Raw genomic sequence first — 13,775 nt, 5'->3', positions numbered from 1 at the left:
CAGGTATCTGTACACACAGATAGGATCCCCCTGAGCCTTCTCTTCTCCAAGCTGAACAGGCCCACCTCTCTCAGACTCTCTTAATCTGACAGATGCTCCAGTCCCCTCATCATCTTCCTGGCCCTTTGCTAGACTCACTCCACTACGTCCATGTTTCTCTCGTACTGGGGAGCCCAGACCTGGACACAGCCTTCCAGATATGTCTCACCAGTGCTGAGGGGATCACCTTCCTCACCTGCTGGCAATGCTCTTTCTGATGCAGCTGAGGAGGCTGTTGGCTGCCTTTGGCACAAGAGCACATTGTTGGTGTATTGTTCAACTTGTCACCAGGACCCCCAGGCCCTTTTCTGCCAAGCTGCCTTTCAGTATGTGCTGGTGCATGGGGTTGTTCCTCCCAGGTGCAAGACTTTACATTTCCCTTTGTTTAACTTCATGAAGTTCCTGTCAGCCCATTCCTTCAGCCTGTTGAGGTCCTTCTGGATGGCAGCACAACCCTTTGGTGTATCTGCCACTCCTCTCAGTTTTGTACCATCTGTGAACTTCCTGAGGATGTACTCTGCCCCATCGTTCAGGTCACTAACAAAGATGATGTTAAACAGTATTGGTCCCAGTACCAACCCCTGGGGTACGTCACTAGTGACTTGCCTCCACTGGGCTTTGTGCCACTGATCCCAACCCTTCAATCCACCTCGCTATCTATTTATCTAGCCCATACTTCCTCAGTTTGTGAGGAAGTTGGCAAGAGATGGTGTCAAAAGCCTTAAGTAAATTCAAGATAAACAATGTTCATTGCTCTCCATTCACCAGGACAGTCACAGAATAAAGAAGGCTGTAAGGCTGCTTAAGCGTGATTTCCCTTTCATAAACCCATGGTGACTACTCCTGTTCACCTTCTTGTCCTTAGCGTGTTTGGAAATGGTTTCTGGGAAGATTTGCTCCATCACCTTGCCAGGGATTGACGTAAGGCTGACTGGCCTGTAGTTCCCAAGATTCTGCTGCTTTGAGACAAGAGTCTCATTCTTCCGCTCCTCAGGAACTTCCCCCTGTCACTATGACCTTTCAAAGATAATAGAGAGTGGCCTTGCAATGACATCAGGCAGCTCCCTCAGCACTTGGGTGTGCAACCATCAAGTCCCATGGACTTGAGCATGTCTAGTTTGTTTAAATGTTTTCTAACCTGATTCTACTTCACTGAGAGTGTCTCCCTTGCTCCAGATGTTCCCACTGGTCTCAGGGAACTGGGATTGCTGAAAGCAGGGAACTTCAGAGAGGCACCCAGATGTGCTGATTTCCCAGACATGTTATGAGAGCTTTCCCCAGGAAACTGTCCTCCCAGCACATCCTTGTTTTCATGCAGACACATAGGCTGGGCACCCATCTGCCATGTATCAAGATCTCTCCTGTCCACATCACACTGCAACCTTTCCTTGCCAAGTTAGTCCATCACTTCCTCACTTGATTATTAGTTCTCCTGTCCCTCACCTGTTGTCCCTAATTTAAAGCTTTTCTCCATAGGTTGGGCAACCTTTGTCCCCTTGGTCAGGTGGATCCCATCTCTTCATAGCAGTCCTGGATCCTTGAAGAGGGTCCCATGGTCATAAAAGCTGAATCCCTATTGACACCGGCTGCACAACTCGTTGTTGACCTGCAGGCTGCATCTGTTCCCCCTCAAGTACTTTCTCCTCACCAGCAGAAGACCACTCAGCCCCCATATTTATGCCCATTGCATCCAGAGCCATGAAGTCACACTTGACATGCTCCGGGTCTCCCCTGGTAGTATTGCTAATGCCCACAAGGGAGAGCAGCAGGGGGGGGTAACAGTGTGAGAGCTGGACAAGCCTTGGCAGCCTCTTCATAACATCCCAGATCTGAGAACCCGGCAAGCAGCGCATCTCCTTAGGCAGGTTGGTAGATGGGGACCTCCGTCCCCTGCAGCAGTGAGTCTGTCACTACCAGCACCTACTGCTTCGCATGGTGCTGCTGCATGGCTCAGGCCTGGGCAGTTCGGATGTTTCATCATCAACTCAGTTGCGACAGCGGCTGAGGTGAGTGTGGGCGAGGGTGAGATCGGGCTGCACCGGGCGGGTTCCATACTCAGGGCCACCCGAGCAGCAGCCCCTGAGTCCCGTCCCAGGAGAGGAGGGGGTGTAGCCGGAGACACCGTGGGAGATTTGAAGAGCCCCTGGGGAGCGCGAGCGACCCGGAGCGTGCAAACAGGGGCGTGGCAGTTTGCGCAGCAGTTCTCGCAGGCAGGGCAGGCGAGCAGGGTAGGCGGGCAGGCAGGTATGGTTTCCACTCGGCAGGGCCCTAAGTCCCATGCGGGTGCCAGAAAAGAGATGGCAACCCAAACGGACCTGCCACGGAAGCATGCGGAGGTGCAGGTGGCAGGCTGCAGGGAGTGCCAGAGCCTGGCCCTGGCACTCGAGGGTAACGGAGACCTCACCTGTGTGAGGTGCGAACAGGTCGACGACCTGATCTCCTTGGTGGCCCAACTTGAGGAGGTGGAAAGGTTAAGGAGTACAAGAGCATCCCAGGAAGAGGATGGCAGGCAGTGCTGTTCCCTGCCTGTCCTGGGGAAAATGGACGGGCCGAATGCTCCCCGGGTAGTGGAGGATCCTCTTCCTCCTCTACAAGGAGCAGGAGGAGACCTAGGGGATGGGGGGGAATGGAGGCAGGTCCCTGCTCGGGGTGGCAGGCGAATCCCATCCCGACCTTCCTCCCCTCCCTACGTCCCCCTGCAGAACAGGTATGAGGCGCTGGAGTCTGAGCGTCTTCCTGAGTGGCAGGAAGACACAAATCTAGGTGAAAGACCCTCTACGGGGCTACGTAAACAGAAGCAACCGAGTAAGAGGGTTGCAACCAGCTCCAAAAAGGAGAAAAGAAAAGTAATTGTTATAGGTGACTCCCTGCTAAGGGGAACGGAGGGCCCCATATGCAGGCCAGACCCAACTCACAGGGAAGTCTGCTGCCTCCCTGGGACTCGGGTAAGGGATGTTGCCAGGAGGATTCCTCAACTGGTGAGGCCCTCTGACTACTACCCACTATTAGTATTCCAGGTGGGTAGGGATGAGATTGAAGAGAGAAGTCCCAGGGCTATCAAAAGGGACTTCAGGGCCCTGGGGCGTTTGGTAAAGGGGGTAGGTGCGCAGGTGATATTCTCTTCAATTCCTTCGGTGTTAGGTGAAAATAGGGAAAAGACTATGAAAGTACAACAGATTAATATGTGGCTAAGAGACTGGTGCCGTAGGTGGGATTTGGGGTTTGTTGACCACGGGGCGGCTTTCATGGCACCGGGCCTGCTTATGCCGGATGGGGAACAGCTGAATCAGAAGGGGAAAAGGGTTATGACCCAGAAGTTGGCAGGGCTGATCAAGAGGTCTTTAAACTAGGTTCGATGGGGGAGGGGGATAAGACCAGGGCAGCCACAAATGAACCTAGGGGTGACAGGCCTGCGTCAGGGGCAAGGCCGCTAGCCCCGCTGAAGTGTGTTTACACCAATGCACGCAGTATGGGCAACAAACAGGAAGAGCTAGAAGCCACTGTACAGCAGGAAGGTTATGATGTGGTTGCCGTCACAGAAACGTGGATGGATGACTCTCATGACTGGAGTGCAGCTATGGATGGCTATAGGCTCTTTAAGAGGGACAGGCGAAGCAGGAGAGGCGGTGGGGTAGCGCTGTATGTTAGGGAGTGCTTGGACTGTGTTGAAATTGAGGAAGATGGTGAGGATGACAAGGTTGAATGTTTATGGGTGAAGATCAGGGGGAAGGTCAGCAGGGCGGACATTACGGTGGGAGTCTGTTATAGACCATCCAACCAGGATGAGCAGGCGGACGAGGCGTTTTACAAGCGGCTGTCAGAAGCCGCCCGGTTGCCGGCCCTTGTACTCGTGGGCGACTTCACCTTGCTGGATGTCTGCTGGAAATACAACATGGCAGAGAGGAAGCAATCTAGGAGGTTCCTAGAATGTGTGGAGGACAACTTCCTCATGCAAGTGGTAAATGAGCCCACTAGAGGAGGGGCCCTGCTTGACCTGTTGTTTGTGAACAGAGAAGGACTAGTGGGAGATGTGAGGTCGGTGGCCGTCTTGGGAGTAGCGACCACGAAATGTTAGAGTTTTCTATAGTGGGGGAAGTAAGGAGGGGCAAGAGCAGAACTTCTGCCTTAGATTTCCGGCGGGCTGACTTTAGCCTGTTTAAGAGGCTGGTGGACCGAGTCCCTTGGCAATCGGTCCTGAAGGGCAAAGGAGTCCAGGAAGGCTGGACATGCTTCAAAAGGGAATTGCTAAATATTCAGGAGCAGGCTGTCCCGGTGTGTAGGAAGACAAGCCGTCGGGGAAAAAGACCGGCCTGGTTAAACAGAGAACTTAGGCTAGAACTTAAGGAAAAAAAGAGAACCTACTTGCTCTGGAAGAAGGGTCGGGTAACTTGGGAGGTCTATAGGGACGTGGCCAGGTCGTGTAGGGTGAAGATTAGAAGGGCCAAAGCTCAATTAGAGCTTGATTTGGCTGCTACAGTCAAAGATAACAAAAAAAGCTTTTACAAATACATCAACAGCAAAAGGAGGGTCAAGGAGAGCCTCCACCACTTGCTGAATGAGGAGGGTAGTGTAGTGTCAGGGGATGAGGAAAAGGCAGAGGTGCTCAATGCCTTCTTTGCCTTGGTCTTTAATGTCAAGACCGGTTGTCCTCAGGAGACTCGGCCCCCAGAGCCTGAAGTTAGGGACGGGGGGCTGTGTGAACCTCCCGTAATCCAGGAGGAGACGGTTAGTGACCTGCTGTGCCAGCTGGACACCCACAAGGCTATGGGCCTGGATGGGATTCACCCCAGACTAATGAAGGAACTGGCAGATGAACTTGCCAAACCACACTCGATTATCTACCGGCAGTCCTGGTTAACTGGAGAAGTTCCAGCTGACTGGAAATTAGCAAATGTAACGCCCATCTACAAGAAGAGTCGGAAGGATGATCCAGGGAACTATAGGCCTGTCAGCCTGACCTCGGTGCCAGGCAAGGTGATGGAACAGATCATCCTGAGTGCCATTACACGGCACATGCAGGACAATCGGGGCATCAGGGCCAGCCAACATGGATTCATGAAAGGCAGGTCCTGCTTGACCAACCTGGTCTCCTTCTATGACCAAGTGACCCGCTTAGTAGATGAGGGCAGGGCTGTGGATGTAGTCTATCTAGACTTCAGTAAGGCATTCGACACTGTCTCCCACAGCATCCTCCTAGACAAACTGGCTGCCCGGGGCTTGGATGGGTGGACTCTTCAATGGGTTAAAAACTGGCTGGATGGCCGAGCCTAGAGAGTGGTGGTGAATGGGGCAAAGTCCAACTGGCGGCCGGTCACTAGCGGTGTTCCCCAGGGCTCAGTTCTGGGGCCGGTGCTGTTCAATATCTTTATAGATGATCTAGATGTAGGGATTGAGTGCACCCTCAGCAAATTTGCAGATGACACCAAGCTGGGTGGGAATGTCGATCTGCTGGAGGGTAGGAAGGCCCTACAGAGGGATCTGGACAGGTTAGATAGATGGGCCGAGACCAACAGCATGAGGTTCAACAAGAACAAGTGCCGGGTCTTACACTTCGGCCACAACAACCCCATGCAGCTCTACAGGCTGGGGGAAGAGTGGTTAGAAAGCGGCCTGGTGGAAAGAGACCTGGGGGTGCTGATCGACAGCCGGCTAAACATGAGCCAGCAGTGTGCCCAGGTGGCCAAGAAGGCCAATGGCATCCTGGCCTCTATTAGGAATAGTGTAGCCAGCCGGTCTAGGGAAGTGATCATCCCTCTGTACTCGGCACTGGTGAGGCCGCATCTTGAGTACTGTGTTCAGTTCTGGACCCCGCACTTCAAGAAAGATGTTGAGGTGTTGGAGCGAGTCCAGAGGAGGGCGACCAAGCTGGTGAAGGGTCTGGAGGGTCTGTCCTACGAGGAATGGCTGAGGGAGCTGGGGTTGTTCAGCCTGGAGAAGAGAAGGCTCCGAGGTGACCTTATTGCAGTCTACAACTACCTGAAGGGAGGTTGTAGTGAAGTGGGAGTTGGCCTCTTCTCCCGGGCAACTAGTGATAGGACAAGAGGACATAGCCTCAAGCTTCGCCGGGGGAGGTTCAGGTTGGACATTAGGAAGAATTTCTTTACAGAAAGGGTTATTAGACATTGGAATGGGCTGCCCAGGGAGGTGGTGGAGTCACCATCTCTGGTTGTGTTTAAGAAAAGACTGGACATGGCACTTAGTGCCATGGTCTAGTTGACATGGTGGTGTCAGGGCAACGGTTGGACTCGATGATCCCTGAGGTCTCTTCCAACCTGGCTGATTCTGTGATTCTGTGATTCTGTGATCAGACACAGCTCCCAGCCTCACATCTCCTGTGAGAGCACTGAACTGAGTCTATTGTTGTCCTGTACGTCTGCAGGTGGAGCAGGAGATATCCTCCTGGGCCATGAGTCACAAGTTTCCAGCCTTCACCATCGTGGCAGTCTCTGATTCCCAACCCGATGAGCACAGGCTGTGCCTTCAGTACATATGGGGGGTTCAGGGTCTTGAAACTGCAGGGTCTCCAAGAAGATCCTGTTCTGTCCCAGCCTCAGCCAAAGCGAGAAGCCTCAAACACTCCCTGTAGCACACAGCTTGCAAAGCTGAATCCTCCCACAGGAGAGCTCAGCCTGGGTGGAGGCTCTGACATTAGAGGGAGAGCCGTTCCTGTGGCTGCAGGAGACCATGCCACGTGGTGTGTCACCGCCATTACTGAGCACAGGGACCCTCACCCGCTCTGTGCACCCCGCTGTGCAAACCCCTTGCGTCTGTTTGCTGCTCTGCGGGAGCTGCACTCTAGGCCCAGCAGTTACACAGGCTTCTCCCTAGAACCTGCTATCTCTTAGTTACAATAATACATACACAGTAAGTGTCACACCAGATAATTGTACAAAAACTAAAACAATGTTGGTAACAGTCACCTGGTCACTAGACAATTGTGGTAACAGCGAAACGAGCTACAACACAGCTCCTGGCAGGCCAAGACAAGTCCAGACAAAGCCTGACAGGGCCCGCATTACTCTCATAACGCAGAGCTTATGGCCTCTTACAAGTGGTGGCAGCACCACGACCAGGCTGAGGTACACGATGTGACAGCGACAGCCATTCCAGCTTCTGCTTCCTTTTCCAGTGCTTCTTCCAGTGTCTGATACACACTTAGTTCTTCTGCGAGAAACTCCACCTCCTGTTTCCAAGATGGTCTTTTTCCACACACCGTGTCCTTGATTGCGCTGCTTGCAGTTCCAACCAGACTCAAGGACTCTGGCCTGGCCTCTTTGGAAAGTCTGGAGCGGGTCCTGTATTTAAAGACAGCAGCCGTCAGAAGCGTCTGCTCCTAATGACTGGTTCTGCCTAAGCGTGTGAAGAGGCCTCCTACCCTTAAAATGAGCTTTTCTTTGAAGAACGGCCATAAGTTGCCCTGGCTGGGGAATGTTTGTTTTTACAAACCCTCTTAGCGGCTGCCTTCATACAACACAACCCTTGGGCAACTGTCAGTTTGCACAAGGAGCCATTTCCTCCCTTGGCTTGTCAAAACAGATCACGTGCTATAGATGCGGGCCTGAGGCAGAGCCTAGCCCAGCCCCTGGAAGTGTGAGAACACAACGGGCTCCATCTGCAGTGGTTTCAGCAGCATTTATTTCTTCATCACGACTGAAAAGCCACTGAGCTGCTCCATGAGCCTTGACAGGCATGTTGTGTGCACCAGCATCTGCCTGCCCAACTTCGATTCTGGTGCTTTGTTTAGAAAAAATGGGGGTTTGATGATTTGCTTGAGTTGCCGTAGTTGCACTCCCTTAGACCCTGTACCTCCCCGGCAGGGATCCTGCACCCAGTGGATGTTTGAAAGGGAAACCTGTTCTGTAACCAGCGCTGTGGGTAGCCTATGGGCAATCAGCCATGGCTCCTGTCTACACTCCCTGCTGTAGGAAGTGTGGTGGATTTAGGGAGGGTGAAGGAATTACTGTTGGCACCATCTCCCATAGCCATCTTTAAAGCCCTTCATAGCTCCTGGTGAAGCTGGCATGGCTCAGACTCCTGTTTTCCACAGGTGTGCTGGGCGGTGGCAGGCTCTGGTGTATCTTGGAAGCACAGACCTATGTGGGATACAACCACGAGCTCTGTCAGTGAGTGTTTTGCGTCTCCCCATGTCCCTGCAGTCCCCAGGGCAATAGCAGGAATGGGAAGGCAGTGGCAGTGGCATTACAAGAACACTCTTTGCCAACCCCGCTCCTCGGGCTGAAAGGGCATAGCTCCACGCTGCCCAGAAAAGCGGGGAGTCCTTCACTTGGGTTTGTTTCCTTCTTCACTTTTGCTTTTCATTGTCTTTGTTGTCCCACACTGTTGCTGTAGCCTTTCTAAAACAGGGAAAGTATGCAGGTAGAGCTGCATACCCTGTGGAGGAAGAGTTGCAGCAGCATGGCACTCTGGGGCTGGTGAAGCAGGGGCTCAGATGTTGGGACATCCCTGGGCTGGCATAGAAAGGATTTCCAAGGGCTGAAAGGCAGGACTTGGGTGTTAAATTTTGGCTGGGAAATGAGGCCTGGTAAGCCAGGGCCCAGCCCTCTGCACTACTACTGGGGATAGTGGCCACAGAGGTAGGGGCTGTGGGGCAGGAGAGGGGACTGCAAACACAGCACTGGAAGCCTGGGCCCCATTTTCTGCTCGTAGCAACCCCAACTCCCTAAGCTGAAGGTCCTTCAGGCATTTGCTTTTCCTTTGCTTTCTTGAGATTGCAGCAAGAGCAACAGCAGCAGTCGGGGAATCTCATGTTCTTCCTGTGCAAATGTGTTCTGCTCTTCTGGCAGCAAGTTGGTAACTTCAAGCTTCTCTAAAGAAGACCCTTGGGGCAGGTATTCTGGACATATTTTTTTTAGTCCACCTACGGTAACCCATGGTGTTCCTCTCCTGGACTGTGGACCATGTGCTGTGTCTTGTCTGAAAAGGTATTATAGGGGCATGTGGGGGGAGGTGAGGGAGGAAAAGGATGACCATCCATACACAACTCATGCAGCCTGCTTGGTTCATGGAGCAGCACATTTTCTTTTCTGTTGTAAGAAGAAGATGTGAAAGCTTCCTCTGGGGGGAAGGAGAGCCAACAACAGGTCATAGGAGAAGCACTAGCTACACACTGTGGTGCTAGATCAGCACTGTGCTGAAGCAAAGAATTTGATTTGCTTTGATCACAGCTGCAGTGGAGATATTACATCTCTGTCCAGCCAAAGATCAGGACTTGCTTTTTAAGTTGATGTCCCAAACAGCTTCCAGTCTGTGGTCTACCCTGAGTCATGCACATCCATGGGCAAGACAAGTCTCTATCCTTGCTTAGCGTTGCCACTGAAACACTCTGCAACCTGCGAGACGAGATGATCTAACTCACTTGAGCTCATCTGGAGTCACTAGGAGCCACCTTGTAGCTACACCTTCCCCATACAAGGTAGAAGGCAGCCACTAAAGTAGCAGATGAAACTGGTAGGGATGTCCTGCAGGATTATGCTCGGGCAGCAGGGCTTCATCGCTGACTTTCTGGCAGTGGTCTGCAGATGGTGATGTTGGTGTAGGAGACAGGGCCCCAAAGCAGCTAGCCCAGAGATGCCACTTCTCAAAATGACTGGGGTGGGGTGGAATGGATGCTGGGGGAGGTGGTGGAGGGGAGAAGTGAACCTGAATATAAATAGCCCCCCAGTGACTCAAAGCAGGTAACTATGGCACTCTCATTCTCTTGTGTCTGTTTTGAAGGGGAATTCAGGAATCTGGTCTCTACATCCACCCTGTGATGATCATCTGTGCAATAAAACAAGTGTCTTGTTTTAAATCCAGATTCTTCCTTGGATCATGCATTGCTGTGCCATGATGAAGGCTTCTAGGCTGCTCTTTGGTACTTGTGATACTTCTTGTCTACTTTATGAAAGCAGTGGCTTCTCTCCCCATTTTATTTCCATCCTCATCTGGGATTGTCTGCTGCAAGTTGCACTCAGTTGCAGCTCAGTGTTCCCAAACATACGTAAATATCTGAAATAAATTTAAAAGATCAGGTACACACTGGGAAGACCCTAATTGTCTTGTGGCCATGACCACGCTGTGGAGCATGAGATGTGTGTGAGCCACCTGAGAAAATGGCTCCTTCCTGCTCCTGCCATGGCCTCTGCCATGGCCTCTGCATGGCTTCAGCAGATGCGCCCTCCTCTTGCCTTCATTTCCGACTGCACCGGGGTACACCAAACCCTGCGCAGTTGTACGTAGTCAGGCAGGCACCTGTAGAGCCTCATGGAGGCCTTTAATGTGTTTGTACTGCATCAGATCCCCTCTCAGTCTTCTCTTCTCCAAACTAAAAAGCCCCAGGTCTCTCAACCTTTCCTCATAAGGCGGGTGTTCCAGTCCCTTAATCATCCTCGTAGCCCTCCGTTGGACTCTCTCCAGTAGATCTCTGTCCCTCTTGAACTGGGGAGCCCAGAACTGAACACAATACTCCAGGTGAGGTCTCACCAGGGTAGAGCAGAGGGGAAGGAGGACCTCCCTTGATCTGCTGGACACACTCTTAATGCACCCCAGGATACCATTGGCCTTCTTGGCCACAAGGGCACATTGCTGTCCCATGGATAACTTGTTGTCCACCAGGACTTCCAAGATCCTTCTCCACAGAGCTGCTCTCTAGCAGATTGCCTCCTAACCTGTACTGGTGCATTTTATTACTCCTTCCCAGGTGCAGGACTCTGCACTTATCCTTGTTGAACCTCATTAGGTTCCTCTTTGCCCAGTTCTCCAGTCTGTCCAAATCACGCTGAATGGCCGCACAGCCTTCAGGTGTATCAGCCAAACCTCCCAGCTTCGTATCATCAGCAAACTTGCTGAGAAGACACTCTGTCCCTTCATCAAGGTCGTTGATGAAGATGTTGAACAGGACTGGACCCAGCACTGATCCTTGGGGGACTCCACTAGTTACAGGTCTCCAGCTGGACTTGGCACCATTGATTACCACTCTTTGGGCTCTACTGTGTAGCCAGTTCTCAATCCATCTCACTGTCTATTCTTCTACCTCACACTTCCTGAGCTTGCTCACAAGGATATCATGGGAAACTGTGTCAAACGCCTTGCTAAGGTCAAGGTAGGCTACATCCACTGGTCTCCCTGCATCTACCCATTCAGTCACGACATCATAGAATGCTATCAGGTTAGTCAAGCATGATTTCCCCTTGGTAAATCCATGCTGACTACTCCTGATAACCTTCTTTTCTTCCAGGTGCTTAGAGATGACCTCCAAAATGAGCCGCTCCATCATTTTTCCAGGGATGGAGGTGAGGCTGACTGGTCTGTAGTTTGCTGGATTTTCCTTCTTGCCTTTTTAGAAGACTGGAGTGACATTGGCTTTCCTCCAGTCCTCAGACACCTCTCCTGTTTGCCACGATCTTGTGAAAATGATGGAGAATTTGCATTCCGGAACTTGGAAGCTGGCCCTGTGACCAGAATGGCTGCCGCTTGGTGCTGGAAGTGAAACTAGGCCCATGGACTGCCAGGATTCTCATGCACTCTTTGAAATGCCAGAGAGCAGAACACTAAAAAAGGAGGCTCTGGAGGAACAGCAGATGAATTTATGGAGCCTGGGGACCTGGAGCAAGAGCTCCTCACCCCTGAACTTGGGTGAGGGGACAGTCCCAGTAGACAATGCTCCTAAAGGACATTGTGGTGATGAGGCACAGATGGTGCTGAAGTATGAAAAGCTTCTCCAGCTGCACAACTTGGAGCTGAGTGCCTGTGTCCAGCTCTGAGAAAGCAGCCTGGCCTCTGTCCTGCAGCAATAATCCCTCCCGTTGCATCCTAGACTCCTTCTGTGCTTTCACCTGACAGCAGCCTTTTTATAATGATCTTTCTAAAATTTTTATTTCAGATGGGATCAAAACAGAGACCAAGCCCAGCGCAGCAGTAGGGAAGGAGATAGGAAAAGTGAACCAAACCCCACTAAGTTTTGGGGTTTGGTTTCTTGAGATTGTCAGTGCTGTTATAGCCCTAAAGAAAGGAGCTGGCTTTACAAAGATATTACGATTAATATTACATAAGAAAGTTTTTTATTATTGAAGAGAATATAATTATTCCTTAATGCATTCAAATTTGATTCAAATTAAAATGAAATTATTTAAATACTATTATTTATTGAAAAGGTTTATTTAGAACCTCAACGACAAATGAACAGCCGTGGGATGGGGACTGCCTTTAAGCCTGTTTCTTTAAGCTCTCAAGAAGCCTTGAGCCAGCCTGGCTGTGACCTAAGGGAGCAGTGCTGCTTGTTCCGCTCTGGGAAGGGAGCAGGGGATGTGCACCAGCAATAGCTCACGATGTGTTACATGAGAGATTATTGCAGTAGAAAGATTTAATGAACCTGTAATTTTGTATCTGTCTTTTCTGGAAACAGCTTTGCTGTCTGTTACACAGCACACTGTCTAGCAGTATTTGTAAGGGAATAAGAGCCTTTATAATTTATTTCGTTATCAACTACATTATTTAAATATTTTAAAAGCAATTTTCTGTTTCCTTACAGTGCTGGAGGATTGTTTGGAAAACCTGAACCTGGAGGACCCCTGACGCTACGGAAACCTGCTGATGAAGATGCACGCTGTGGCCTTTGCAAGCTCCCTGCCACTGTCCCTCTGCAATGAGGCTGTGACCCCAGTCACCGCCCAGGATTCTCAGCGTGGTTCACACTGGTAGCGACACTCCTTTTCATTTAGAGTCAAACACAAGTCAACAGCAAAATCACTTTGAGAGGAAAGCATTTAGAGCAACAGGCTGTAGCCTCGTGTGGGGGCATTTGGATAGCCTGGAAGAGCAAGCCGTGTGTATCTGTAATGTAGGTAAGCCTTTGGAGTGGATCTTTTCCTTACTTTCGCCTGTAACTGTGTGCGCTTCACGCATTATTTGTTCACCTACTCACTACAAAGTCTGTACAGAGTAGGAACGTTCAGTATAGGCTTTTTTTTTGTCTTTTTTCAATGTCAACACAATGAAGGTGATAACAAAATAAAAGCGGTAGAATGGGAAATAGAACTAACTCCAGGGGACATACCTTTGGCATAAAAGAGAATCAATGCCAGAGACATATGGATTGACACTTGCTTCTTGGCTGTTCTTGACAGCGAGCTGGGGTGAGGGATGTTGCTACCAGTACGAGAGCACACTACTTTTCCGTGGGGGGAAAAAAGCCAAAAGGGAGAGAAGCATTTGTACTATCAAGAAACTATGCTATAAATGTGTAAAAATTTAAAAACCAATTGCACAGCACAGCAAGCACTTCAAGGCCTCTTTTGCTTAGGTAATACTTTCTTTGCCAAATAAAACATCTACTTACGGATGAAATCTCTGAGACTGGTGTCCTGGCTTCATTGGGATTTGGTTTCAGTTTGTGGCCAGCCATGGTGATCGAGGCACTTAGCAGTTAAATCCAGGGCAGCTGACCCTGGCTGGCCCACAGATCTATTCGATAACATTAACATCAAGCTCACTATGAAAGAGAGGGTTTGATAAGAAGAGGTGGGGGCTTTTTCCTGCTTTCCTTGTCTCTTCTTCCTTTTTCCTCTCTTTTATTGTGATTCCTGGAGCAACTTGCCAGTGATCTGTGGATAAGTATACTTTTGTCTGTTTTGTGTTGTCATTTACATTGATTTCTTCATTTCATTAAATCTGGTTAATTTCAATCTACAAGTCTCCCTCCTTTTCCCAATTTCCTTCCTCATTTGGGGAAGGGACAT

The sequence above is a fragment of the Nyctibius grandis genome, chromosome 5, assembly GCF_013368605.1.
Source record: "Nyctibius grandis isolate bNycGra1 chromosome 5, bNycGra1.pri, whole genome shotgun sequence".
In the NCBI taxonomy this organism is placed as follows: domain Eukaryota; kingdom Metazoa; phylum Chordata; class Aves; order Nyctibiiformes; family Nyctibiidae; genus Nyctibius; species Nyctibius grandis.
Note: the sequence above shows the minus strand (reverse complement) of the source record.